A 25,090-nucleotide genomic window follows, 5' to 3' on the forward strand; every position below is an offset into this window, starting at 1 on the left:
ACTAGACACAGCTGAGGAATAAGCAAAATTGAAGCTAGAACAATAGAAATTACACAAACTGAAATGCAGAGAAAAAATAAAGAGTAAAAAAAGAAAACAGAACAAAACATCCAAGAGCTTTGGGACACTATCAAATTAGAATACTAGAAGGAGAAGAGAGAGAGAATGGAGAAAAAATATTTGAATAAATAATTGCTGACATTTTTCATAATTAGCAATTGATATAAACCCCAGATCCAAGTATCTCAGAGAACACAAAGCAGGGTAAATAAAATTTGTAAAAGAGCCACATCACACCCAGACATATCAAATTCAAACTGCAGAAAAACAGGCAAAATAAAATATTGAAGGCAGTCAGGGAAAAAGGGTGGACGGAACACCTTACATACAGAAGAACAAGAATAATTACACAAGACTTCGTACCAGAGTCACATAAGCCAAAAATAGTGGAATGGAACCTTTAACATACTGAAAGTAAAAACCCTGCCAATCCAAATCTAAATTCAGCAAAAATGTCCTTCAAAAATAAAGGCAACCTCCTTCCCACCCTCCCTCCCTCCGTCCTTTCTTTCTTTCCTTTCTTTCTTTCTTTCTTTCCTTCTTTCTTTCTACTTCTACTAATTCTTTCTTTCTACATTTTCCCCCTTTTATTCTGAGCAGTGTGGATGAAAGGCTCTTGGTGCTGCAGCCAGGAGTCAGTGCTGTGCTTCTGAGGTGAGAGAGCCAGCTTCAGGACACTGGTCCACAAGAGACCTCCCAGCTCCATGTAATATCAAACAGTGAAAATCACACAGAGATCTCCATCTCAACACCAACACACAGCTACACTCAACAACCAGCAAGCTACAGTACTGGACACGCTATGCCAAACAACAAGCAAGACAGGAACACAACCCCACCAATCAGCAGAGATGCTGCCTAAAATCATAATAAGTCCACAGACACCCCAAAACACACCACCAGATGTGGAACTGCTCACCGGAAAGCCACGATCCAGCCTCATCCACCAGAACACAGGAACTAGTACCCTCCACCAGGAAGCCTACACAACCCACTGAACCAAACTTAGCCACTGGGGACAGAAACCAAAAACAATGGGAACTACGAACCTGCAGCCTGCTAAAAGGAGACCCCAAACACAGTAAGATAAGCAAAATGAGAAGACAGAAATACACACAGCAGATGAAGGACCAACATAAAAACCCACCAGACCTAACAAATGAAGAGGAAATAGGCAGTCTACCTGAAAAAGAATTCAGAATAATGATAGTAAAGATGATCCAAAATCTTGGAAATAGATTAGAGAAAATGCAAGAAACATTTAACAAGTACCTAGAAGAACTAAAGATGAAACAAACAATGATGAACAACACAATAAATGAAACTAAAAATCTCTAGATGGGATCAATAGCAGAATAACTGAGGCAGAAGAACGGATAAGTGACCTGGAGGATAAAATGGTGGAAATAACTACTGCAGAGCAGAAGAAAGAAGAAAGAATGAAAGAACTGAGGACAGTCTCAGAGACCTCTGGAACAAAATTAAACGCACCAACATTCGAATTATAGGGGTTCCAGAAGAAGAAGAGAAAAAGAAAGGGACTGAGAAAATATTTGAAGAGATTATAGTTGAAAACTTCCCTAATATGGGAAAGGAAATACTTAATCAAGTCCAGGAAGAACAGAGAGTCCCATACAGGATAAATCCAAGGACAAATACGCAAAGAAACATATTAATCAAACTGTCAAAAATTAAATACAAAGAAAACATATTAAAAGCAGCAAGGGAAAAACAACAAATAACACACAGGGGAATCCCCATAAGGTTAACAGCTGATCGTTCAGCAGAAACTCCACAAGCCAGAAGGGACTGGCAGGACATATTTAAAGTGATGAAGGAGGAAAACCTGCAACTAAGATTACTCTACCCAGCAAGGATCTCATTCAGATTTGATAGCGAGATTAAAATCTTTACAGACAAGCAAAAGCTGAGAGAGTTCAGCACCACCAAACCAGATTTACAACAAATGCTAAAGGAACTTCTCTAGGCAAGAAACACAAGAGAAGGAAAAGACCTACAATAACGAACTCAAAATAATTAAGAAAATGGGAATAGGAACATACATTTCGATAATTACCTTAAATGTAAATGGATGAAATGCTCCCACCAAAAGACACAGATTGGCTGAATGGATACAAAAACAAGACCCATACATATGCTGTCTACAAGAGACCCACTTCAGACCTAGAGACACATACAGACTGAAAGTAAGGGGATGGAAAAAGATATACCATGCAAATGCAAACCCAAAGAAATCTGGAGTAGCACTTCTCATATCAGACAAAATAGACTTTAAAATAAAGACAATTAGAAGACACAAAGGAGGACACTACATAATGATGAAGGGATCCATCCAAGAAGAAGATATAACAATTGTAAATATTTATGCACCCAACATAAGAGCACCTCAATACATAAGGCAAATACTAACAGCCATAAAAGGGGCAACCGACAGTAACACATTCATAGTAGGGGACTTTAACACCCCACTTTCACCCATGGACAGATCATCCAAAATGAAAATAAGTAAGGAAACACAAGATTTAAATGATACATTAAACAAGATGGACTTAATTGATAATTATAGGACACTCCATCCAAAAACAACACAATACACATTTTTCTCAAGTGCTCATGGAACATTCTCCAGGATAGATCATACCTCAGATCACAAATCTAGCCTTGGTAAATTTAAGAAAATTGAAATTGTATCAAGTATCTTTTCCAACCACAACGCTATGAGACTAGATATCAATTACAGGAAAAGACCTGTAAAAACTACAAACACATGGAGCTAAACAATAAACTAATTAATAACGAAGTGATCACTGAAGAAATCAAAGAGGAAATCAAAAAATACATAGAAACAAATGACAATGGAGACACGACGACCCAAAACCTATGGGATGCAGCAAAAGCAGTTCTAAGAGGGAAGTTTATAGCAATAAAATGCTACCTTAAGAAACAGGAAACATCTTGAATAAACAACCTAACCTTGTACCTAAAGCAACTAAAGAAAGAACAACAAAAAAACCCCAAACTTAGAAGAAGGAAAGAAATCATAAAAATCAGATCAGAAATAAATGAAAAAGAAATGAAGGAAACGATAACAAAGATCAACAAAACTAAAAGCTGGTTCTTTGAGAAGATAAACAAAATTGATAAATCATTAGCCAGACTCTTCAAGAACAAAAGGAAGAAGACTCAACTCAATGGAATTAGAAATGAAAAAGGAGAAGTAACAACTGACACTGAAAAAATACAAAAGATCATGAGACATTACTACAAGCAACTCTATGCCAATAAAATGGACAAGCTGGAAGAAATGGACAAATTCTTCGAAATGGACACCCTGCCAATACTGAACCAGGAAGAAATGGATAATATGAAAAGACCAATCACAAGCATTGAAATTGAAACTGTGATTAAAAATCTTCCAAAAAAAAAATCTTCCAACAAACAAAAGCCCAGGACCAGGTGGCCTCACAGGTGAATTCTATCAAACATTTAGAGAACAGATAACACCTACTCTTCTCAAACACTTCCAAAATATAGCAGAGAGAGAAGCACTCCCAAACTCATTCTACGAGGCCACCATCACCTTGATACCAAAACCAGACAAGAATGTCACAAACACGGAAAACTACAGGCCGATATCACTGATGAACATAGATGCAAAAATCCTCAACAAAATACTAGCAAACAGAATCCAACAGCACATTAAAAGGATCATACACCATGATCAAGTGGGGTTTATTCCAGGAATGCAAGGATTCTTCAATATACGCAAATCAATCAATGTGGTAAACCATATTAACAAACTGAGGGAGAAAAACGATATGATCATCTCAATAGATGCAGAGAAAGCTTTTGACAAAATTCAACACCCATTTATGATAAAAACCCTGCAGAAAGTAGGCATAGAGGGAACTTTCCTCAACATAATAAAGGTCATATATGACAAACCCACAGCCAACATCATCCTCAACGGTGAAAACCTGAAAGCATTTCCACTAAGATCAGGAACAAGACAAGGTTGCCCACTCCAACCACTCTTATTCCACATAGTTTTGGAAGTTTTAGCCACAGCAATCAGAGAAGGAAAGGAAATAAAAGGAATCCAAATCATAAAAGAAGAAGTAAAGCTGTCACTGTTTGCAGATGACATGATACTATACATAGAGAATCCTAAAGATGCTACCAGAAAACTACTAGAGCTAATCAATGAATTTGGTAAAGTAGCCGGATACAAAATTAATGCACAGAAATTTCTGGCATTTCTATCCACTAATGATGAAAAATCTGAAAGTGAAATCAAGAAAACACTCCCATTTACCATTGCAACAAAAAGAATAAAATATCTAGGAATAAACCTACCTAAGGAGACAAAAGACCTGTATGCAGAAAATTATAAGACACTGATGAAAGAAATTAAAGATGATACAAATAGATGGAGAGATATACCATGTTCTTGGATTGGAAGAATCAACATTGTGAAAATGACTCTACTACCCAAAGCAATCTATAGATTCAATGCAATCCCTATCAAACTACCACTGGCATTTTTCACAGAACTAGAACAAAAAATTTCACAATTTGTATGGAAGCACAAAAGACCCCAAATAGCCAAAGCAATCTTGAGAACGAAAAAAGGAGCTGGAGGAATCAGGCTCCTTGTCTTCAGACTATACTACAAAGGTACAGTAGTCAAGACAGTATGGTACTGGCACAGAAACAGAAAGATAGACAAATGGAACAGGATAGAAAGCCCAGAGGCAAACCCACGCACATATGGTCACCTTATCTTTGATAAAGGAGGTAGGAATGTACAGTGGAGAAAGGACAGCCTCTTCAATAAGTGGTGCTGGGAAAACTGGACAGGTACATGTAGAAGTATGAGATTAGATCACTCCCTAACACCATACACAAAAATAAGCTCAAAATGGATTAAAGACCTAAATATAAGGCCAGAAACCATCAAATTCTTAGAGGAAAATATAGGCAGAACACTCTATGACATAAATCACAGCAAGATCCTTTTTGACCCACCTCCTAGAGAAATGGAAATAAAAACAAAAATACACAAATGGGACCTAATGAAACTTCAAAGCTTTTGCACAGCAAAGGAAACCATAAACAAGACCAAAAGACAACCCTCAGATTGGGAGAAAATGTTTGCAAATGAAGCAACTGACAAAGGATTAATCTCCAAAATTTATAAGCAGCTCATGCAGCTCAATAAAAAACAACATACAACCCAATACAAAAATGGGCAGAAGAACTAAATAGACATTTCTCCAAAGAAGATATACAGACTGCCAACAAACACATGAAAGAATGTTCAACATCATTAATCATTAGAGAAATGCAAATCAAAACTACAATGAGATATCATCTCACAGCAGTCAGAATGGCCATCATCAAAAAATCTAGAAACAGGGCTTCCCTGGTGGCGCAGTGGTTGACAGTCCGCCTGCCGATGCAGGGGACGTGGGTTCGTGACCCATCCTGGGAAGATCCCACATGCCGTGGAGTGGCTGGCTGGGCCCGTGAGCCATGGCCGCTGAACCCGCGCGTCTTGAGCCTGTGCTCGGCAATGGGAGAGGCCACAACAGTAAGAGGCCCGCGTACCACCAAAAAAAAAAAATCTAGAAACAATAAATGCTGGAGAGGGTGTGGAGAAAAGGGAACACTCTTGCACTGCTGGTGGGAATGTAAATTGATACAGCCACTATGGAGAACAGTATGGAGGTTCCTTAAAAACCTACAAATAGTACTACCATATATCCCACTCCTGGGCATATACCCTGAGAAAACCATAATTCAAAAAGTGTCATGTACCAAAATGTTCATTGCAGCTCTATTTACAATAGCCCAGAGATGGAAACAACCTAAGTGTCCATCATCAGATGAATGGATAAAGAAGATGTGGCACATATATACAATGGAATATTAGTCAGCCATAAAAAGAAATGAAACTGAGTTATTTGTAATGAGGTGAATAGACCTAGAGTCTGTCATACAGAGTGAAGTAAGTCAGAAAGAGAAAGACCAATACCGTATGCTAACACATATATATGGAATTTAAGAAAAAGAAAATGTCATGGAGAATCTAGGGGTAAAACAGGCATAAAGACACAGACCTACTAGAGAATGGACTTGAGGATATGGGGAGGGGGGATGCGTAAATTGTGACACAGCTAGAGAGAGGCATGGACATATATACACTACCAAACATAAGGTAGATAGCTAGTGGGAAGCAGCCGCATAGCGCAGGGAGGTCAGCTCGGTCCTTTGTGACTGCCTGGAGGAGTGGGATAGGGAGGGTGAGAGGGAGGGAGACGCAAGAGGGAAGGGATATGGGAATATATGTATATGTATAACTGATTCACTTTGTTATAAAGCAGAAACTAACACACAGTTGTAAAGCAATCATAGTCAAATAAAGATGTAAAAAAAACTCTAAATAAAAAAAATAAAGGCAAAATAGACTTTTTTTCAAACAAAAATGGGAAATTCATCAACAGCAGATGTGTCTTATAAGAAATATTAAAGGACATTATTTACGCAGAAGGGATATGATATAGGTCAGAAATTGGATCTACATAATTTAAGTGAGAGCATTGGGAAAGGAATACGTGAAGGCAAAATATATCTTTTTATTTTCCATATTCTTAATTGTTCTAAAAATTAACTGACTGATGTGGAGAAAAGGGAACCCTCGTACACTGTTGTTAGGATTGTAAACTGGTTCAGCCACTATGAAAACAGTGAGGGTTTCCTCAAGAAGTTAAAGCTAGAACTACCATATGATCCAGCAATTCCACTTTTTGGTATTTATCTGAAGAAAACAAAAAACAGTAATCACAAAAGATATATGTACTCCCCTGTTCGTTGAAGCATTAATTACAATAGCCAAGATATGGAAGCAATCTAAGTGTCCATCAATAGATGAATGGATAAAGAAGATCTGTTATATATATATATATAATTTATATTATATGTATACACACACAGTGGAATATTATTCAGCCATAAAAAATGAAATCTTTACCTTTGTGACCTCATGGATGGATCTACATTGTATTATGTGAAGTGAAATAAGTCAGACAGAGAAAGACAAATACCATATGTTCTCACTTATATGCAAAATCCAAAAAATAAAAAAAAATCAAACAAAAAATGAAAACAGACCCATAGATGCAGAGAAAAAATGGATGGTTGGGGGTGAATAGATAAAGAGGATTGAGAGGTACAAACCTCCAGTTATAAAATAAATAAGCCACAGGGATGTAATATGCAGCATAAGGAATATGGTTGATAATATTGTAATAATAATAACTTTGTATGGGGACAGATGGTTACTAGACTTATCATGGTGATCATTTCATAATATATGCAAATGTTAAGTCATTATGTAGTAAACCTGAAACATAATATTGTATCTCAACTATATTTCCAATTAAAACAACCCAACTGTTTAAAGCAATAATAGTAACAATGTATTGAGTGTTTATAGCAAATGTAAAAATTAAATGATTACAATGGTGACACAAGGGAAGGGAGTAAGATTGGGAATATTCTTTTGTAAGGTACTTGGACTACATGCAAAACAATATAGTGTTATTTGAAGATGAACCCAATTATTTTAAACTGTACATTGTAAACCCTAGGGAACCACTAAATTTTTTTAAAGATATATAAATTATAAGGAAATAGAGGAGATAAAATGGGATCATAAAAATACTCAAATAAAATAAGAAAAGTCGAAAGAGAGAGAAAGAGAACAAAGAACAAATGCAATGAATAGAAAAACAGCAAGATGGTAGATTTTAATCCAACTGTATTAAAAATCACTTTGAATGTGAATTTTCTAAACACACCAGTTAAAAGACAGAGATTGTCAGAGTGGACAAAAAAGCAAGAATCAACTAGAAGCCATCTACAAAACACATGCAGCTGGGTCCAGTTCTGGGACCTTCTTTTATCTCTCACTAACTAACTCGAATATAAAACCTTGATAGAATTCATGAACACCTATTTGAAAACTGAAAAGTAAATATAGGCAGATGGATTGAGAAAAGATCAGAGTTTGAAATACCACCTAAATGGTTGAGTTCAACATTATTTTTTTCCCTCCAGAATCCTAAGCCTGAATTGGACATGATATGAAACCCAGAGGTGAGCATTGTTTAACAGTCAGAGGGCAATACAGGAGAAGCCTTGATGTTATGGCTTAAGGAGTGGAAAAGAGAACTCCTAAATGTGAGAATGTGAGACATTCCTAGGATTTTATTTACTCTACTTCTGTTTTGGTCCCACAGTGGGAGTAGTGACAGCAAAAGTAGTCCAGAAGCAAGAGTGGTCCATAAAGGGAACTGCCAGTAATCAAAAATCTCAGGGATAAGGTCCTTTCTCTAGGTGGAGTCATGGCGTCAAGGGGACAAAACTAAACTTCATACTAATTTTTCCTCTCTCTCTCCTGCAACTTGTTTCTGGGAGTGATACTACCAAGAAAGTGGGTGGTTTCTGAACAGAGGACAGAAAATGGGAGCCTAGAGAAATGGAAAGTACTGAAAAACTACGGGAGAGGGAACAGTTTAGAAAAGAAATTACGAAAAGTGGTTTTGAACTGCTGGGCTCACGTTTGATCTGTGAGTGCTTTGATGTGACCCTAATCAGCCTACCAAAGATTTGGAAAGTGAATCATCCCAAGTTCCACACTGACCACTAGGTTATGCACACACCCTACTGGTCTAAACAGTACTATGAAAGTTTCAAAAATGTTCAAAAAATTGGAACCCCAATACACAGAAGGGTAAAACAAAAACATCAACCTCCATAGGATAAAAATAATACTCTTGGTCTTAAATGATATTTACAATGTCCACAATACAAACTAAAATCAATCAAGATACAAATAACTATGAAATCTCAACTCACATGAAAAAAGACCATCAACAGACATGAAATCATGAGATGACACAGACGATGGAATTGTCTAAAATTATCTATTATAAAAATTCTTGAATGAGAGACCAGATCAAGATGGCAGGGCAGTAGAATATGAATCTCACCTCCTCCCACAAATACATCAAAAATATACCTTCACGTGGAATGATTCTCACAGAAGATCTACTGAACGCTGGCAGACTCAGACCTCAGACTCCTGAAAGGGCAAGAAAATCTCCATGTAACAGGGTAGGACAAAAGAAGAAAGAGAAAAAGAAAGAGGGAAAGAAATTGGGGCAGGACCTGAACACCTGGGAGAGAGCTGTGAAAGACAGAAAGGTCCCACACCCTGGGAAGTCCCCTTACCTGCAGGGAAATCAGCCAGGACAGAGGGAAAGCTTCAGAGCCTTGGAGGAGAGTGCAGCAGCTAGTTTGAAGCAGCCAGAACAGACAGAAACCTGCACAGACAGTATCAGAGCTACCTTGTCACATTATCCCGGGGTGCAGAGACAACAGAGGGAACACTGCCCAGTGAGAACCCAAAGAGGTATGAGCCAGGCAGAATTGGATGGTTCAACTGCAGGGATTCATTGATCTGCATTCACTAGTGCCTTCAACTACTCTCTAGGATATTTTCCATGATATCTTTCCTTTTCATGAAATGGGCCAGAAAATGTATGCTGTGGAGAACCAAAAGAAGTGGTGAAGAGCAAGGGGTGTCACTGAACCTGGTAATGAGAACTCAGTGAACTGCTCGTCTGTTCCTCTCCCTCCAGAAAGCTGTACCTTAGAATTGTGTGAAATCACCTGTTCATACTTCAGGGTTCTTCCATAAAAGAAGATTGGTTATGGGGGTTGGAGACAAGATGGTGGAGTAGAAGGACTTGAGCTCACCACCTCTCACAGAAACACCAAAATCACAACTAACTGCTGAACAACCATTAACAAAAAAGATAGGAACCTACCAAAAAAGATATTCTACATCCAAAGACAAAGAAGAAGCCACAAAAAGATGGTAGGAGAGGCACATTTGCAATGCAGTCAAATCCCATACCCACCAGATGGGTGACCCACAAACTGGAACAAAACTATATTGCAGAGATTCTCCCACAGGAGTGAGAGTTCTGAGCCCTGCATCAAGCTTACAAGTCTGGGGGTCTGGCATTGGGAGGAGGAGCCCCCAGAGCATTTAGCTGTGAAGGCCAGTGGGGTTTGATCACAAGAACTCCACAGGACTGGTGGAAACAGAAACTATACTCTTAGAGGGTGCACACTAGTTCTCATGTGCCCCAGAACCCAGGGAAAAGCAGTGACTTCAGAGAGGAGCCTGGTTCAGACCTACATGCTGGCCTTTGAAGGTCTCCTGGGGAGTTATGGGGTGGCTGAAGCTCACTGTGGGAAAAAGAACAGTGCAGGCAGAGACTCTGGGGAGTATTCATTGGCATGAGCTCTCCTGGAAGCTGCCATTTTCGCAGCAAGACCTGGCTCTACCCAACATCCTGTAGGCTACAGAGCTGGGAGGCCTCAGGCCAAACAACCAACAGGGCAGTAACACAGCTCCACCCATCAGCAGACAGGCTGCCTAAAGTCTTCCTGAGCCTACAGCCACCTCTAAACACACCACTTGCCACAGCCCTGTCCACCTGAGGGACAAGATCCAGCCCCAACCAACAGTGGTCAGGCACTAGTCCCTCCCACCAGGAAGCCTGCACAAGCCTCTAGACAAGCCTTACCCAGCAGGACGCAGACACCAGAAGCAAAAGAAATGACAATCCTGCAGCCTGCAGAACAGAGACCACAAACACAGAAAATTAGACAAAATGAGACAGCAGAGGAATATGTTCCTGATGAAAGAACAAGATAAAACCCCAGGGACTTCTGGGAAGATGGCAGAAGAGTGAGATGCGGAGATCACCTTCCTCCCCACAGATACACCAGAAATACATCTACACGTGGAACAACTCCTACAGAACACCTACTGAACGCTGGCAGAAGACCTCAGACCTCCCAAAAGGCAAGAAACCCCCCACGTACCTGGGTAGGACAAAAGAAAAAAGAATAAACAGAGACAAAAGGATAGGGACGGGTCCTGCACCAGCGGGAGGGAGCTGTGAAGGAGGAAAAGTATCCACACACTAGGAAGCCCCTTCGCGGGCAGAGACTGCGGGTGGTGGAGGGGGGGAGCTTCGGAGCCGCGGAGGAGAGCACAGCAACAGGGGTGCGGAGGGCAAAGTGGAGAGATTCCAGCACAGAGGATCAGGGCCGACCGGCACTCACCAGCCGAGAGGCTTGTCTGCTCACCCACCGGGGCGGGCGGGGCTGGGAGCTGAGGCTCAGGCTTCGGTCGGAGCGCAGGGAGAGGACTGGTGTTGGCAGCGTGAACACAGCCTGCAGGGCGTTAGTGCACCGCGGCTAGCCGGGAGGGAGTCCGGGGAAAAGTCTGGACCTGCCGAAGAGGCAAGAGACTTTTTCTTCCCTCTTTATTTCCTGGTGCGCCAAGAGAGGGGATTAAGAACGCTGCTTAAAGAAGCTCCAGAGACGCGCGCGAGCCGCGGCTAAAAGTGCGGACCCCAGAGACAGACATGAGATGCTAAGGCCGCTGCTGCCGCCAACAAGAAGCCTGTCTGTGAACACAGGTCACTATCCACACCCCGCTTCTGGCGAGCCTGTGCAGCCCACCACTGCCAGAGTCACGGGTTCCAGGGACAACTCCCCCGGGAGAACGCACAGCACGCCTCAGGCTGGTGCAACGTCACTCCAGCCTCTGCCGCCCCTCAGGCTGGTGCAACGTCACTCCAGCCTCTGCCGCCGCAGGCTCGCCCTGCACTCCGTGCCCCTCCCTACCCCCCGGCCTGAGTGAGCCAGAGTCCCAGAAACAGCTCCTCCTTTAACTCCGTCCTGTCTGAGCAAAGAACAGATGCCCTCCGGCGACCTACATGCAGAGGCGGGCCGAATCCAAAGCGGAGCCCCGGGAGCTGTGAGAACAAAGAAGAGAAAGGGAAATCTCTCCCAGCAGCCACAGAAGCAGCGGATTAAAGCTCCACAATCAACTTGATGTACCTGCATCTGTGGAATACATAAATAGACAACGAATCATCCCAAATTAAGGAGGTGGACTTTGAGAGCAAGATTTATTATTCTTTCCCCTTTTCCTTTTTTTGTGTGTATGTGTATGCTACTGTGTGAGATTTTGTCTGTAGAGCTTTGCTTCCACCATTTGTCTGAGGGTTCTATCCGTCCTGTTTTTTTTTCTTAATAATCACTTTTTATTTTAATAACCTTATTTTATTTTACTTTATCTTCGTTCTTTCTTTCCTTCCTTCCATCCTTTGGACCACGAATCATCCCAAATTGAGGAGGTGGACTTTGAGAGCAAGATTTATGATTTTTTCCTCTTTTCCTCTTTTTCTGAGTGTGTATGTGTATGATTCTGCGTGAGATTTTGTCTGTATAGCTTTGCTTCCACCATTTGTTCTGGATTCTATCCATCCACTTTTTGTTTTTTTTCCCTCTTAATAATTATTTTTTTATTTTAATAACTTCATTATATTTTATCATACTTTATTTTACTTTGTCTTCTTTCTTTTTTTCCTTCCTTCCCTCCTTCCTTCCTTGCTCCCGCCCTCCCTCCCTCGCTCCTTTCTTTCTTTCTTTCTACTTCTACTAATTCTTTCTTTCTACTTTTTCTCCCTTTTCTTCTGAGCCGTGTGGATGAAAGGCTCTTGGTGCTGCAGCCAGGAGTCAGTGCTGTGCCTCTGAGGTGGGAAAGCCAAATTCAGGACACTGGTCCACAAGAGGCCTCCCAGCTGCACATAATATCAAACGGCGAAAATCTCCCAGAGATCTCCATCTCAACACCAGGACCCAGCTTCACTCAACGACCAGCAAGCTAAGGTGCTGGACATCCTATGCCAAACAACTAGCAAGACAGGAACACAACCCCACCCATTAGCAGAGAGGCTGCCCCAAATCATATAAGTCTACAGACACCCCAAAACACACCACCAGACGTGGACCTGCCCACCAGAAAGACAAGATCCAGCCTCATCCACCAGAACACAGGCACTAGTACCCTCCACCAGGAAGCCTACACAACCCACTGAACCAACCTTAGCCACTGGGGACAGACACCAAAAACAACAGGAACTACAAACCTTCAGCCTGCAAAAAGGAGACCCCAAACACAGTAAGATAAGCAAAATGAAAAGACAGAAAAACACACAGCAGATGAAGGAGCAAGATAAAAACCCACCAGACCTAACAAATGAAGAGGAAATAGGCAGTCTACCTGAAAAAGAATTCAGAATAATGATAGTAAAGATGATCCAAGATCTTGGAAATAGAATAGAGAAAATGCAAGAAACATTTAACAAGTACCTAGAAGAACTAAAGATGAAACAAACAATGATGAACAACACAATAAATGAAACTAAAAATACTCTAGATGGGATCAATAGCAGAATAACTGAGGCAGAAGAACGGATAAGTGACCTGGAGGATAAAATGGTGGAAATAACTACTGCAGAGCAGAATAAAGAAGAAAGAATGAAAGGAACTGAGGACAGTCTCAGAGACCTCTAGGACAACATTAAACGCACCAACATTCGAATTATAGGGGTTCCAGAAGAAGAAGAGAAAAAGAAAGGGACTGAGAAAATATTTGAAGAGATTATAGTTGAAAACTTTCCTAATATGGGAAAGGAAACAGTTAATCCAGTCCAGGAAGCACAGAGAGTCCCATACAGGATAAATCCAAGGAGAAATATGCCAAGACACATATTAATCAAACTGTCAAAAATGAAATACAAAGAAAACATATTAAAAGCAGCAAGGGAAAAACAACAAATAACACACAGGGGAATCCCCATAAGGTTAACAGCTGATCTTTCAGCAGAAACTCTGCAAGCCAGAAGGGGCTGGCAGGACATATTTAAAGTGATGAAGGAGAAAAACCTACAACCAAGATTGCTTTACCAAGCAAGGATCTCTTTCAGACTTGATGGAGAAATTAAAACCTTTACAGACAAGCAAAAGCTGAGAGAGTTCTGCACCACCAAACCAGCTCTACAACAACTGCTAAAGGAACTTCTCTAGGCAAGAAACACAAGAGAAGGAAAAGACCTACCATAACGAACCCAAAACAATTAAGAAAATGGGAATGGGAACATACATATCAATAATTACCTTAAATGTAAATGGACTAAATGCTCCCACCAAAACACACAGATTGGCTGAATGGATACAAAAACAAGACCCATATATATGCTGTCTACAAGAGACCCACTTCAGACCTAGAGACACATAGAGACTGAAAGTAAGGGGATGGAAAAAGGTATTTCATGCAAATGGAAACCAAAAGAAAGCTGGAGTAGCAATTCTCATATCAGACAAAATAGACTTTAACATAAAGACTATTAGAACAGATAAAGAAGGACACTACATAATGATCAAGAAATCAATCCAAGAAGAAGATATAACAATTGTAAATATTTATGCACCCAACATAGGAGCACCTCAATACATAAGGCAAATACTAACAGCCATAAAAGGGGAAATCGATAGTAACACGTTCATAGTAGGGGACTTTAACACCCCACTTTCACCCATGGACAGATCATCCAAAATGAAAATAAATAAGGAAACACAAGCTTTGAATGATACCTTAAACAAGATGGACTTAATTGATATTTATAGGACATTCCATCCAAAAACAACAGAATACACATTTTTCTCAAGTGCTTATGGAACATTCTCCAGGATAGATTATATCTTCGGTCACAAATCAAGCCTTGGTAAATTTAAGAAAATTGAAATTGTATCAAGTATCTTTTCCAACCACAATGCTATGAGACTATATATCAATTACAGGAAAAGATCTGTAAAAAATACAAACACATGGAGGCTAAACAATACACTACTTAATAACGAAGTGATCACTGAAGAAATCAAAGAAGAAATCAAAAAATACCTAGAAACAAATGACAATGGAGACACGACGGCTCAAAATCTATGGGATGCAGCAAAAGCAGTTCTAAGAGGGAAGTTTATAGCAATAAAATGCTACCTTAAGAAACAGGAAACATCTTGAATAAACAACCTAACCTTGCACCTCAAGCAATTAGAGAAAGAAGAACAAAAAAAAAAAAAACCAAAAGTTAGCAGAAGGAAAGAAATCATAAAAATCAGATCAGAAATAAATGAAAAAGAAATGAAGGAAACAATAGCAAAGATCAATAAAACTAAAAGCTGGTTCTTTGAAAGGATAAACAATATTGATAAACCATTAGCCAGACTCATCAAGAAAAAAAGGGAGATGACTGAAATCAATAGAATTAGAAATGAAAAAGGAGAAGTAACAACTGACACTGCAGAAATACAGAAGATCATGAGAGATTACTACAAGCAACTATATGCTGATAAAATGGACAACCTGGAAGAAATGGACAAATTCTTAGAAACGCAGAACCTTCTGAGACTGAATCAGGAAGAAATAGAAAATAAGAACAGACAAATCACAAGCACTGAAATTGAAACTGTGATTAAAAATCTTCCAACAAACAACAGCCCAGGACCAGATGGCTTCACAGGCGAATTCTATCAAACATTTAGAGAAGAGCTAACACCTATCCTTCTCAAACTCTTCCAAAATATAGCAGAGGGAGGAACACTCCCCAAGTCATTCTACGATGTCACCATCATCCTGATAGCAAAACCAGATGAGGATGTCACAAAGAAAGAAAACTACAGGCCAATATCACTGATGAACATAGATGCAAAAATCCTCAACAAAATACTAGCAAACAGAATCCAACAGCACATTAAAAGGATCATACACCATGATCAAGTGGGGTTTATTCCAGGAATGCAAGGATTCGTCAATATACGCAAATCAATCAACGTGATACACCATATTAACAAATTGAAGGAGAAAAACCATATGATCATCCAATAGATGCAGAGAAAGATTTTGACAAAATTCAACACCCATTTATGATAAAAACCTGCAGAAAGTAGGCATAGAGGGAACTTTCCTCAACATAATAAAGGCCATATATGACAACCCCACAGTCAACATCGTCCTCAATGGTGAAAAACTGAAAGCATTTCCACGAAGATCAGGAACAAGACAAGGTTGCCCACTCTCACCGCTCTCATTCAACAGAGTTTTGGAAGTTTTAGCCCAGCAATCAGAGAAGAAAAGGAAATAAAAGGAATCCAAATCGGAAAAGAAGAGGTAAAGCTGTCACTGTTTGCAGATGACATGATACTATACATAGAGAATCCTAAAGATGCTACCAGAAAACTACTAGAGCTAATCAATGAATTTGGTAAAGTAGCAGGATACAAAATTAATGCACAGAAATCTCTGGCATTCCTATACACTAAGGATGAAAAATCTGAAAGTGAAATCAAGAAAACACTCCCATTTACCACTGCAACAAAAAGAATAAAATATCTAGGAATAAACCTACCTAAGGAGACAAAAGACCTGCACGCAGAAAATTATAAGACACTGATGAAAGAAATTAAAGATGATACAAATAGATGGAGAGATATACCATGTTCTTGGATTGGAAGAATCAATCTTCTGAAAATGACTCTACTACCCAAAGCAATCTACAGATTCAATGCAATACCTATCAAACTACCACTGACATTTTTCACAGAACTAGAACAAAAAATTTCACAATTTGTATGGAAACACAAAAGACCCCGAATAGCCAAAGCAATCTTGAGAACGAAAAGTGGAGCTGGAGGAATCAGGCCCCCTGACTTCAGACTATACTACAAAGCTACAGTAATCAAGACAGTATGGTACTGGCACAAAAACAGAAAGATAGATCAATGGAACAGGATAGAAAGCACAGAGATAAACCCACTCACATATGGTCACCTTATCTTTGATAAAGGAGGCAGGAATGTACAGTGGAGAAAGGACAGCCTCTTCAATAAGTGGTGCTGTGTAAACTGGACAGGTACATGTAAAAATATGAGATTAGATCAGTCCCTAACACTATACACAAAAATAAGGTCAAAATGGATTAAAGACCTAAATGTAAGGCCAGAAACTATCAAACTCTTAGAGGAAAACATAGGCAGAACACTCTATGACATAAATCACAGCAAGATCCTTTTTCACCCACCCCTTACAGAAATGGAAAAAAAAACAAAAATAAACAAATGGGACCTAATGAAATTTAAAACCTTTTGCGCAGCAAAGGAAACCATAAACAAGACCAAAAGACAACCCTCAGAATGGGAGAAAATATTTGCAAATGAAGCAACTGACAAAGGATTAATCTCCAAAATTTATAAGCAGCTCATGCAGCTTAATAACAAAAAAACAAACAACCCAATCCAAAAATGGGCAGAAGACCTAAATAGACGTTTCTCCAAAGAAGATATACAGACTGCCAACAAACACATGAAAGAGTGCTCAACATCACTAATCATTAGAGAAATGCAAATCAAAACTACAATGAGATATCACCTCACACCAGTCAGAATGGCCATCATCAAAAAATCTAGAAACAATAAATGCCGGAGAGGGTGTGGAGAAAAAGGTAACCCTCTTACACTCTTGGTGGGAATGTAAATTGATACAGCCACTGTGGAGAACAGTATGGAGGTTCCTTAAAAAACTACAAATAGAACTACCATATGACCCAGCAATCCCACTACTGGGCATATACCCTGAGAAAACCATAATTCAAATAGAGTCATATACCAAAATGTTCATTGCAGCTCTATTTACAATAGCCCAGAGATGTAAACAACCTAAGTGTCCATCATTGGATGGATGGATAAAGAAGATGTGGCACATATATACAATGGAATATTACTCAGCCATGAAAAGAAACGAAATTGAGCTATTTGTAATGAGGTGGATAGACCTAGAGTCTGTCATACAGAGTGAAGTAAGTCAGAAAGAGAGAGACAATTACCGTATGCTAACACATATATATGGAATTTAAGAAAAAAAATGTCATGAAGAACCTAGGGGTGAAACAGGAATAAAGACACAGACTTAGTAGAGAATGGACTTGAAGATATGGGGAGGGGGAAGGGTAAACTGTGACAAAGCGAGAGAGAGGCATGGACATATATATACTACCAAACGTAAAGTATATAGCTAGTGGGAAGCAGCCGCATAGCACAGGGAGATCAGCTCGGTGCTTGTGACCACCTGGAGGGGTGGGATAGGGAGGGAGGGAGGGAGATGCAAGCGGGAAGAGATATGGGAACATATGTATATATATAACTGATTCATTTTGTTGTGAAGCTGAAAGTAACATTACATTGTAAAGCAATTATACTCCAATAAAGTTGTTAAAATGAAAAAAAAAGAAAAACCGCAGAAGAACAACTAAGTGAAGTGGAGATAGGCAAAATACTCAAACAAGAATTCAGAGTAATAATAGTAAAGTTAATCCAAGATGTTGTAAAAAGAATGGAGGCACATACTGAGAAGTAGAAATGTTTAACAGAGAGCTAGAAGATATAAAGAACAAAGAGAGTTGAACAATACAATAACTGAAATAAAAAATACACTAGAAGGAATCAATAGCAGAATAAATGAGGCAGAAGAACAGATAAGTGAGCTGGAATACAGAATGGTGGAAATCATTGCTGTGGAACAGAATAAAGAAAAAAGCATGCAAAGAAATGAGGACAGTCACAGAAACCTCTGGGATACAACAATCACATTATAAGAGTCCCAGAAGGAGAAGAGAGAGAAAAAGGGCCTGGGAAAATATTGGAAGAGATAGTAGCTGAAAACTTCCCTAACATGGGAAAGGAAACAGTCTCCCAAGTCCAGGAAGCACAGAGTCCCATACAGGATAAACCCAAGGAAGAACACACTGAGACACATATTAATCAAACTGACAAAAATTAAAGACAATGAGAAAATATTAAAAGCAACAAATAATATGCAAGGGAATCTCCAGAAACTTATCAGTTGATTTTTCAGCAGAAATTATGCAGGCCAGAAAAGAGAGGCAGGATATATTTAAAGTGACAAAAGGGAAAAGCATACAACCAAGTATATTCTACCCAGCAAGGCTCTCATTCAGATTCATCAGAGAAATCAAAAGTGTAAAGCAAAAGCTAAGAGAATTCAACACCACCAAACCAGCTTTAACACAAATGCTAAATGAACTTCTCTAGGTGGAAAAGAAAGGGCTACAACTAGAAATAAGAAAATTACAAATGGAAAAGCTCAACAGTAAAGGCAAACATAGAGTAAAGGTAGGAAATCATCTGCACACAAATGATATCAAAACCAGAAATCGTGAGGAGAGTACAAATGTAGGATATTGGAAATGCATTTGAAATTAAGAGACCAGCAACTTAAAACTATCTTGTATATAGTATATATAGAGACTGCTATATCAAAACCTCATGATAACCACAAAACAAAAGTGTACAATAGTTACATACACAAAAAATAAAAAGGAATACAAACACAACACTAAAGATAATTATCAAACCAGAAGAGAAGAGAACAAAAGAGGAAGGGAAGAAAAACACTAAAAAAAACAAATCCAAAACAATTAACAAAACAGCAATAAGAATGTACATATTGATAATTACCTTGAATTTAAACAGATTAAATGCTCCAACCAAAAGACATAAACTGGCTGAATGGATACCAAAAAATAGACCCCTATATATGCTGTCTACAAGAGACCTGCTTCAGATCTGGGGACACACACAGACTGAAAGTGAGGGGATGGAAAATGTTATTCCATGCACATGGAAAAAAAAGAAAGCTGGAGTAGCAATACTCATACCAGACAAAATAGACTTTAAAATAAAGACTGTTACAAGAGACAAAGAAGGACACTACATAATGATCAAGGGAACAATCCAAGAAGAGGATATAACAATTGTAAATATATATGCACCCAAAATAGGAGTACCTCAATTTATAAGGCAAATACTAATAGCCATAAAAGGAGAAATTGAAAGTAACACAAAAATAGTGGGGGAATTTAACACCCCACTTTCATCAATAGACAGATCATCCAGACAGAAAATCAATAAGGAAACAGAGGTCTTAAATGACACATTAGACCAGATGGGCTTTATTGATATTTATAGAGCATTCCATCCACAAGCAGCAGAATACACATTCTTTTCAAGTGCACATGGAACATTCTCCGGGATTGATCACATGCTGGGCCACAAAGCAAACCTTGGTAAATTTAAGAAAATTGAAATCATATCAAGCAACTTTTCCAACAAAACTCTGTGAGATTAGAAATTAACTACAATTTTTAAAAAGCTGTAAAAAACACAAACACATGGAGGTTAAACAATATGTTACTAAACAACCGATGGATCACTGAAGAAATTGAAGAGGAAATCAATAAATACCTAGAGACAAATCAAAACGAAATCAAGACGATCCAAAACCTATGGGACACAGCAAAAGCAGTTCTAAGAGGGAAGTTTATGGTAACACAATCTTCCCTCAGGAAACATGAAAAATCGCAAACAATGTAATCTTATACTTAAAGCAACTAGATAAAGAAGAACAAACAAAACCCATAGTCAGTAGGAGGAAAGAAATCATAAAGATCAGAGCAGAAATAAATGACATAGGGATAAAAAAACAATAGAAAAGATCAATGAAACTAAAAGCTGCTTCTTTGAAAAGATAAACAAAATGAAAAACATTTAGCCAGACTCAAGAAAAACAGGGAGAGGGCTCAAATCAATAAAATTAGAAATGAAAAAGGAGAAGGTACAACTGACACTACAGAAATACAAAGGATCATAAGAGACTACAACTAGCAACTATATGCCAGTAAAATGGACAACCCGGAAGAAATGGACAAATTCTTAGAAAGGTACAATCTCCCAAGACTGAACCAAGAAGAAATAGAAAATATGAACAGAGCAATCATAAGTAATGAAATTGAAACTGTGATTTTAAAACTCCCAACAAACAAAAGCCCAGGACCAGATGGCTTCACAGGCGAATTCTATCAAATATTTAGAGACGAATTAATGCCTATCCTTCTGAAACTATTCCAAAAAATTGCAGAAGAATACTCCCAAAATCATTCTTTGAAGCCACCATTACTCTGATAATAAAACCAGAAAAAAATACCACAGGAAAGAAAATTACAGGCCAATGTCACTGATGAACACTGACACAAAAATTCTCAACAAATTACTAGCAAACAAAATCCAACAACACATTAAAAGGATCATACACCATGATCAAGTGAGATTTATCCAATGGATGTAAGGATTTTTCAATATCTGCAACTCAACCAGTGTGATACATGACATCAGCAAATTGAAGAATAAAAACCATATGAATACCTCAATAGATGCAAAAAAACCTTTTGACAAAATTCAACAATTTATGATAAAAATTCTCCAGAAATTGGGCATAGAGGGAACCTACCTCAACATAATAAAGGCCATATATGACAAACTTTCAGCTAACATCATACTCAACAGTGAAAAGCTGAAAGCATTTCCTTTAAGATCAGGAACAAGACAAGGATGTCCACTCTCACCACTTTTATTCAACATAGTTTTGGAAGTCCTAGCCATGGCTATCAGAGAAGAAAAAGAAATAAAAGGAATCCAAATTGGACAAGAAGTAAAACTGTCACTGTTTGCAGACATAATACTATACATAGAAAATCCTAAAGATGCTACCTGAAAACTACTAGAGCTCATTGATGAACTCGGTAAAGTTGCAGGATATGAAATAAATATACAAAAATCTGTTGCATTTCTGTACACTAATAGCAAAAGATCAGAAAGGGAAATTGAGGAAACAATCCCATTTACCATTGCATCAGAAATAATAAAATACCTAGGAATAAACTTACCTAAAGAGGCAAAATACCTGTACTCTGAAAATATGGAGAGTAAAAGGAACTAGATTGACTAAAATAATTGCAAGATAAGAACAATTTTGGAGGAAACTTCCTACTTGATTTTAAGATTTATTATAAAGGTACAGTGTAGTATGGGCAAAGGATAGACATATAGATCAAAAGAATGAAATAGAGAAACCAGAAATAGATCCACTCAAATACAGTTAAGTTTTTCTGCCATGCAGAAGCTTTTTAGTTTGATTTAGTCCCACTTGTCTATTTTTGTTTTTGTCGCTAGTGCTTTTTGTGTCATATCCAAGAAATCACTGCCTAGACTAATGTCATGAAGCTTTCTCCTTAAGTTTTCTTCTAAGAGTTGTACAGTTGCAGGTCTTATATTTAAATATTTAATGAATTTTGACTTGATTTTTGTGTATGTTGTAAGATAAGGGTCCAATTTCATTCTTTTCCATGTGGATATCCAGTTTCCCCACTACCATTTGTTTAAGAGACTATCCTTGAAATCAGGATCATCAAGAAATCATCTGCAATCCCATGTTCATTGAAGCATTATTCACAATAGCTAAGATATAAAAATAACCTAAATATCCATCAACTGATGAATGCATTAAGAAAATATGGTATATACATATAATTGAATATTATTCATCCTTTAAAAATAAGGAAATCCTGTCATATGTGACAACATGGATGAACCTGGAGTACATTATGGTAAGTGAAATAAGCCGGTTCCAGAAGTTCAAATACTGCATGATTACACTTATATGAGATATCTAAAATAGTCAAACTCAAAAGCAGAGAGTAGAATAGTTGTTGCCAGGAAATGAGGAGTTGCTATTCAATGAGTATAGAGTTTGAGTCATACAAGGTGAATAGTTCTAGAGATCTACTGTAATTGTGCCTATAATTAATAATACTTTATTATGCACTTAAAACATTGTTAAGAGGGTAGATCTCATGTTGTGTTCCTGCCACAATATAAAAAAGCAACTACCAATTGTCTAATTTTTGTGTAATATCAAAGAAAAATACAATTATCTAAAACTAAAGGCTATGAGCATATTGCTGTTTTCCCAAGCTACTGTATAGGAGGACAAATTTTCTTCATATATTTCAACCAAGATAACACATTGCAACAGATTGAATGCAGAAGGTATGAAAATACATCTATCTTCTATTAAGCCAGACATAAAAGAGATTTGCAAATTCATAAAACAATTTTTCTTTACCTTCCTTGAGGGGAAATAAAGTTATTTTTATGAAAAATGTGCTATTTATGTTATCATGTAGTAGGTTTATTATTTTCATGTTTAAGTGGGTTAATAAATATATATTATAAAGAAAACAGAATATACCATGAAATCATTAATTTTAAAAAAGCAAGAGTAGCTGTTACTATCCAGTTAATTAGACTTCAGTGCACAGAAAATTACTACATACAAAAGGAAATTACATAATGATAAAAGATCAATCCCTTAGGAATATATAATAATCCAAAGTGTATGCATACCAGACAACAGAGACTCAAAATAAATGAAGCAAAAATTAAAAGGAGAAATAAGACAAATGCACAAGTATATCTGAGGACTCCAACATACACTCTCAGGAATTAATAGAATCATTAGACAGAAAATCAGCAACAATATAGAAGAATTAAACAGCACAATAAATCAGCAGTATCTAATTGACATTTATAAAGCACTACACCCAGAAACAACAGGATAAATATTTTGTTCTAGTGCCCATGGTACATTTCCATGTCCTGAGCCATTAAATAATACTCAGTAAATCAAAAGTGATTGACATTAAACATAGTGTATTCTCTGATCTTAATTGAATCAAAGTAAAAATCAACAGAAGGAAGACAGCAAAGTCTCTAAACACTTGGAAATTAAAGAACATACTTCTAAATAATCCATGAATGAAAAAAGAAGTCTCAAAAGAAATTTTGAAAATACACATAGAACTGACTTAAAGTTAAAAAACAACTTCTCAAAATATGAGGGGTGCAGCTAAAGTAGTACTGATAGGGGCATTTATAGCACCACAATGCTTATATTGGAAAAAGGAAAAGTCTCAGATCAGTAATCTAAATTACCACTTTAAAAAAACTAGAAAAATAAGAGCAAAATAAACAAAAGCAAGCAAAAGGAAAGAAATATTAGATAAGAGCAGAAATCAATGAAAACAGAAAAACAATAGAGAAAATGAATAAAATAAAAAGCTGATTCCTAAAAAAGATCAATGAAATGGATCAACCTTTAGCAAGACTGAAAAATATAAAAAGAGAGGACACAAATGACCATTATCAGAAATAAAATAGGTTATATCACTACATATCCTGCAGTCATTTAAAAGCTAATAAGGGAATACTACAAATAATTTTACTCTTATAAATTTGACTACTTAGACTATATAGACCAATTCCTTGAAAACCACAACCTCCCACAACTCAACCAAGATGAAATAAGCAATCTGAATAGTCTTGTAATCATTAAAGTAATTGAATTAAAAATAAAATCTCCAGAAATAGAAATCTCTACGCTCAGATGTATTCATGTGAGAAATCTACCACACATTTAAAGAAGAATTAACACAAATTTTACACAATAACTTCAAGAAAACAAAAAGAGAAGGGAGGATTCCCAGCTAATTTTATGAGGCCAGAATTACACTGATACCAAAAGAAGATGAATAGAGTACCCAAAAAACCCCTATAGGTCAATATCTCTCATGAACTTAAATATAAAAATCATCAAGAAAATGTTTGCAAATGGAATCCAGCATTGCATAAAAAGAATTATATGCAATAACTAAGTGGGATTCAGTCCAAGTACGCAAGGCTAGATGAACATTCAAAAAAATCAATTAATGTAACCCACAATATTGATAAGCTAAAGAAGAAAAATATGACAATGCATGTAGAAAAAACACTTCATATATTAAACATTAATTAGTGATAAAAATTATTGGCAAGTTACAAATAGAAATGAATTACTTAAACTTGATAAGGAATCTTTACAACAAAAACCTATTGTCATTATTACCCTTAAAAGTGAAAGACTTGGACTTCCCAGGTGTCACAGTGGTTAAGAATCCACCTGCCAATGCAGGGGACATGGGTTCGATCCCTGGTCTGGGAAGAACCCACATGTCACGGAGCAACTAAGCCCGTGTGTCACAACTACTGAGCCTGCACTCTAGAGCCC

The 25,090-nt window shown here is 37.8% G+C and overlaps 1 protein-coding gene across 13 annotated transcripts in view; it reads right to left on the reverse strand.

Annotated features, from left to right (window-relative positions):
* Nucleotides 1–25,090, reverse strand: part of PFKFB1 (6-phosphofructo-2-kinase/fructose-2,6-biphosphatase 1) — a 185,975-nt gene that overhangs the window by 125,688 nt on the left and 35,197 nt on the right. Inside the window, exons 2-3 of one of the 13 annotated variants that reach the window (XM_060002100.1) lie at nucleotides 9,379–9,470; nucleotides 9,167–9,229 (exon numbers count right to left, since the gene is read on the reverse strand). The exons of 11 other annotated variants lie outside the window; for them this stretch is intronic. The gene's annotated coding sequence lies outside the window, so the exon portion shown is untranslated. The remainder of the gene's footprint in view (nucleotides 1–9,166; nucleotides 9,230–9,378; nucleotides 9,471–25,090) is intronic. One more of the 13 variants, XM_060002099.1, reaches the window with a different exon arrangement.

This window comes from Delphinus delphis, chromosome X (assembly GCF_949987515.2).
Source record: "Delphinus delphis chromosome X, mDelDel1.2, whole genome shotgun sequence".
Taxonomy (NCBI): Eukaryota; Metazoa; Chordata; class Mammalia; order Artiodactyla; family Delphinidae; genus Delphinus; species Delphinus delphis.